Here is a 6269-nt window from a genome sequence, read left to right as displayed (position 1 = left end):
CTGATCTTTGACTATGGAATGGACACTGAGCCCAGCTGTGTCCAGACCTAAGTGAGGTACAGATCTGTCACCTTCATGAAAACACACCACTTAGAGACCAAATTTTCTTGAGGATAGGTCAGTAATATATTTTGATGTGAAGGGTGGCATTAATTCATCATCAGAGGTCCCTAGAAATAGAATATCTCCACCAATGTTTTAAGTAAAGTAGATCTCACTCGAATTGGAAGGAACAATGAAATAAATATTTTTATCAGCTGGGATCTCAGCAGATGCTATTAGACATATCACAGTGGTTCTTAAAGTGGTCCCTACACCTATACTAGACAAGGTGCAGGCGATTCAAGGAAAAAGACACTAAGAATTGTTTAGGTGATACAGATGGTTAGCACTGAGCTGGGACTGTAAGTCAGACTCCCAAAATTTGGTACCTACCCCAGCAGTATCAGCATCTCCTTAGAACTTGTCAGCAGTGCAAATCTCAGGTCCCATCAAAGACCTACTGAGTCAGAAACTCCGACCTGGGGCCCAGCAGTCCATGTTGTGACAAACCCTCCAGATGATTCTGACACATGCTGAAGTTCAAGAATGATGGATATGCCATGACATGGAGAAAACAAACTGAGACTTGATTTTCCCAGCTACAACCATTATTTTCTGATGCTACAACTTAATACTAAAGGCCAATGATACTGTGACTTCTAATCCCATATTCTTCTCCCCAACTTTTAGAAGAGTTCACTTTAGCTTCTGAGAAAAATAAAATTCTCCCTCACTGACCAGGATGCCAGCTTTTATTCTTAGAGCCAGGCCTGCACTGAATTATCTGCAAAGATCTCAAAGATCATTAATATCCCACCAACACATGCGAAAATAAACTACTAACAATGTGTCAATGCTTTTTTTTTTTTTTTTTGCTTCTCTTTGCTTTCCTATGATTTAGTTACTGACAACAATTCATGGCTTTTGCAATACTGAGCTCTGTGGATTTATAGGAGATATACTAAAAATGTCATAAATTTAAAGTAATTTGGTAAAGGAAAATAGAAATTCAAGCTATCACACGAATGGCTTATGATTAAAACATGACATCTACTCTTCCTGATTTTTACAGCTAGTTAGATTTATCTGCATCTAAAAGGAGCCCCCCTGAGGAAATGGGGCTGCAGGCAGAGATTAACGATAACCAGTCTCTACTTAGAGTGGAAAACTACTGCATTTGAAACACTCATGTATGGCGATGAGAATGACAACTGCTTCTGAAAGCAAAAAGCTGACCAGAGTTGAGGGCATAATAAGCCCATAAATGACACTCACTTGCCCACTTCTTCCATACATCCTTCACTAACTCAAGTCCCATCAGCTTCACGAATCTTCCCTAGCAGTCATTTTATTTTTCTCTTACAGTCTAAATGATTGTGGCCTGCCAGGCACAGTGCAGGGCTGAATTATCAAAGTAGTCGGAAGTTAGACCAGCTTGATTCCTTGACTTCGTATATGTGTGGTATTAGGCAAACGTGTAATCTCTCTAAGCCTCAGCTTCCCCATCTGTAAAAATAATAGTGCTAACATCACAGATTCGTTTTAAGGATTAAGTGTGATAAAACATAAGTTAATTAGCACATTGTTTAAGTAAATATTGAAAAAATGGTGTTGTTATATTGTCGTTGTTCAAATTTAGTTGTGTGTGATGGTGTCATCAACTAGAATGTAAATTCCTGGAAAACAAGCACTAGGTCGAGGACTTCCAAGGAAAGAAGAGTGGGAAGGTAAGGGAAGGGAAGGAGAGAAAACTATTCAAACCCTCCCACCAAGTGACTGATTCCTGAAATTCTACCTTCATGGCATCATTTGTTTATTTTAGGTTTCTGATCTCATGAATCTATCGGTTTTGCAAACATCTCTCCCTCAAGATGAATGCAAGATCTGAGAGTTGTTTTTCATTCAAATTTTAAAGAGAACGTGAGAATATCAGGAACATGAGACAGGGCACATAACAAGAGATGCGGGTTATCTGTGCAACAAGGACAAGCCTTGCATGCTTCCAAAGTTCTCTGGACTCCAACCACTAGCAGCAAACTGCAAACCACTATGGAAACCAATAGGTCTCTTGATTCTGATATGGGAATCCTAGAGAGAAAGCAAGAGAAGTGACAGTTTCTCTGATGAAAGCACATCTTAATCTCTATTCCAGAGATTAGTCTCTCTTTCTTGATTAAGTTTCTACTCAGAAAACTCAGAAAAAAGAAAGAAAACACATGGCCACTACTTAATGGGTCTCTAATTTGGTTTTATTTTGATTCATGGGTTCTGCTTTTGTAGGACCCTCTAATTGCCCCCAAACACTCCCAAAGGTGCCAACTCATGAGTAGCTGTATCTTAACTTTTCTATTTGCCTCATCAAAAATGAAGGTAATTTTAACTAGGCATTTCTAACAGATATTTTGTTTCAATGAAATTGAAAAGAAACCTCTGTCAACAGAAACCAAAGGTATCACTATTGTCAATCTCTCCCCTATGTCCACAGTTACAGTCTTCAAAAACAAAAGAAAAACTGTTCTTCAGAGATCTCCAATAACCAGAGAGGAAGATGCTTCTGAGTGCTGGCAGGTCCTGGATGACAGGTTCCGGAAACAGAGACACCCTGCTGGCAGCAGCAGATGGAGTGTTCCCAGCATGAAACTGTTAACAAAGGGGAATTAGGATAACATGTAGCTTTGTGGCTTGATGGCTGTCTACAATTACAAGGCTCAGACAAGGGTCCAAAGCAATTGCACCAGCAAGAACACTTAGCTATGTAATTCAATGTTGGAGTTTTGTTGTTTTGAGATGTTTGCTCCATGTAAGAAGAAAACTAGGTAAAATCAGAGAAACCCCAGTGATATTGTTTTGGGGATGTTTTCAGAATTCTCCCATAGATAGTAAAGATAAAACAAGGCACAGTCAATACAAGGTCAGCATTTTTGTGGTTGCTTACAGCTCTGGCATTGTGGACAATACATCTACTTAAAAGGAATTCGCTATCTCTGATCACAAACTTCCAAGCCATTGGTTTACTGCTGCTTTAGCATGCTGCCTACATTTATAGCCCAGTCCTGCTATGATCTCATGAAAGCACAAACTTAAAGGTGGTTAGGGCAAGGGAAGGGAGGAAGGTAACTCAGCATCTTCTGTGACTTGGCATTGTTTGGGTTTGTAGAAACCCTTTACTCTTTCAGTAATCATGGAACTAGAATGACTGAATTTCATCAGCTTCCAGGTATACATCTTAATACCTTAAACTACAACAAACCCAAGTTCTCCCTCTCTATATTAGCAAACTCTTGTCTCTTCCTAGAGTTTCCATCTTATGTGTCCAAGAATCCCCAGGTATGCTAACTGGAACTCAGATGACCCTCAAGCCTGGAAAAATCCACAACTGCTAGTATGAAAGTCGATTCCTACAGAAGCCAAAGTAAGATCACTGTCATGGCCATTATAGCTAAAGTGCATTTGAACTCGGTAGACCTGGAATATTATCACTCACAAAGTAAGAAGAAATATATTTTTCTGGGATTAACTTAGTAAAAATTGGGGAGGAGATGGGAGAATAAAGAAGTCTTCTATGTCAATATTCTAGTAAACTTTTTTTGTGGGACTTGATGAGGTGATTTTAAAACTTGTAAGGAAATGCAAAGAGTTAGAATAGGCAAGATGCTTTTGAATAAAAAAGAAAAAGAAGAAAGGTAGGATGGCTTGCTTTTCCGGACATCAAATATCAAACACATTCTAAAGTTATAGTGATTAAGACAATGTGGTATTGGCCCAAATATATTTAATTATATCAATAGAATTTAAAAAACAGAAGCCCTAAGACAGGAGTCGGCACCAACCTTCAGACCTCACCACCACCTTCACCCTTCCCTTCCCCCACGCTTGCAAGCTGCCACTTCTCCTAAAGTATCCTCTCCAGAAGTTGCCAACATCTATCTCTTTCTAATCTGCTGGGGGATGGGGATCAGCAGTCATATCTTCAAGAATATTGTATCAAATATTGTAAGAAACAGCCATGTCATTGGGATCGTCTTCCTTCTCCCTAGTTCCTCCTTGGGCCACCTCCACATGGTCTGATCCAACATTCCATTCCTCACTCTTATTTCTAAATCTCTGACCTTAGTTCCACTCTGAGGAAACATTTAAGTCCCAGACCCAAAAGACTCAAATCCTTTCAGCTTTCTGCCCTGGGCTGTAAAAGCTTCTGCTCACCGATTCTTTACTTTTCCTTGCCTTGCAGTGATTTCCAACATCATTAAGAATGACAACTTCTGTCTAGAGAGACACTTTCCATTCAAAGCATGGTCCATGGACCAGCAGCATTTAGCTCCATTTGGAAACGCGAGGAAAATACAGACTCTCAGGCCACATCCCAGACCCGTCTGCACTTTCACAAGAGCCCCATGAGATTCATCTACACATTAAAATTTGAGAAGCTCTGGTCTAGAAAACAGAAATTCTGTTGCAACACAAATTCAACTTATTCTTTTTTAAAAATCTCCAACTGCATGACATTTTTACAGAACTAGACATAACTATTAGAGAAATATTTTCTTAATTTAAGTTCTATCAAATTTGGTTAATTCGAAATAATATCTAACAAGACTTCTCCCACATACTTAGGGAAATTTAGTATTTCTATATAGTCTAGAAATCTAATCTTTAATATATCTTTCCATATTCATTTATATAGAAAATCCACTGAGTCTCTAATTTATTTTTAACTAAAAATAACCTTTTCCTTTTTTCATATTATAAAAGCATGTCTTAATAGAAAAATCAGAAAGTGTACTTGATTGAAATGAAAATCAAACAAATTAATAAAATAAAATAAAACTTCCCAGAGATAACTACTGTAAGACATTGGACTACTACCATAGATATGTAACATTATTATAAATAACAGATTATAAAATGCAATCGCATGGTAATACCCTTTCTTCATTTATCTATTATAAACACATGCCAATAGATATCATTCTATAATATTTTTTATTGGCTGAAGAGTACTGATTATTTATTTAGGATATTACATTATCCAGTGTTTCGTTAGGATCCATTTCCATTTTTTTCCAAAGGCATTTTAAATAAAAGCTATATGATAGTTATTCTCTGGGCTTCATTCAATTGACTTTTTATAAGAAAATATTATTTATTCATTTGATTAATCTATATCACCTTCATTCCTTTATATTCACTAATAAACTCAAGAAATATATTTTTGGAAGAGGTGTGTGGATGTTTATGCAGCTCTATAAATAGATAAAACTAAAATCTGTCAGCTAAGTAATACCCTTTGATGATTATTAAGTGGATTGGCTCGTATTAACATTATTATTTTCCATATAGTAGATAAATTATATATGTGTTCTTTCTTGTTCTGGGAGGCTTTTAACTCACTTAGGATATGCTAAGAGCACCTGAAGACCAAAATCATAAGTTCAAAAATTAAAAACACATTGAGGTCAAAGTCGAAGTTGCCACCTGTATCCTGGTGATTATTAATCAGTATTAGCCTTTTCACAGATATACACACACATAAAAAATACAGCAAGGGAGAAAAATTATAAATAACATTTAAACAACCTTAAATTTTTTTATACCCGGCTGTATAGCACAATGTAGTCAATGAAAAAAAAAGTAGAAAGTTGTGGAGATTCATATGTGCCTTCTCTAGTCATTAAAAACACTGGTTTTCCATAACATGACACATATTTAGGTTCCTTTGCTCAGCTGGGGTTCTTTGGTTTGGAATTCTGGCTGCCTTAGGCAAATAAAGATGGACTATATTTTAAGAATATGGAATAGCAACAGAGGAAAAAACTGAACTGCCAGAAACTCTAGGATCTAGGCAGCAATGGTCCTTTCAGTTATTATGACAGAATGAATGAGCTTCAGTTTCGTAGTTAAAGAGTGTTCAATTGGCCCCCTCTTTGGCCACATTTCAACCCCTGGCCATTGGAGCAGGAGGACCTTGATTGATAGCCCCACTGACCTACAGGCCTGTGACAAGGAAGGTGCTATTACGAAATGAAAAGGAAATAGGCGCCTAGGCAAGCAAAACCAACAGCTGTCCGCAACAGCCACTATCTTGTGGCTACGCACTGGTATTGGTGGCAAAGAAAGACACCAATACATTCAAATGTCAGACCGAACTAGTTAGAGGCATCAGTGGCTAAAAGAATTGACTGATTCTTAATTCATTCTGAGAATCATAAAGAATGTAGAAAAAAAGA

This window comes from Pteropus alecto, unplaced genomic scaffold, assembly GCF_000325575.1.
Source record: "Pteropus alecto unplaced genomic scaffold, ASM32557v1 scaffold79, whole genome shotgun sequence".
Lineage (NCBI taxonomy): Eukaryota > Metazoa > Chordata > Mammalia > Chiroptera > Pteropodidae > Pteropus > Pteropus alecto.
The sequence above is the reverse complement of the archived record's forward strand: the minus strand, read 5'-3'. Positions refer to the sequence as shown.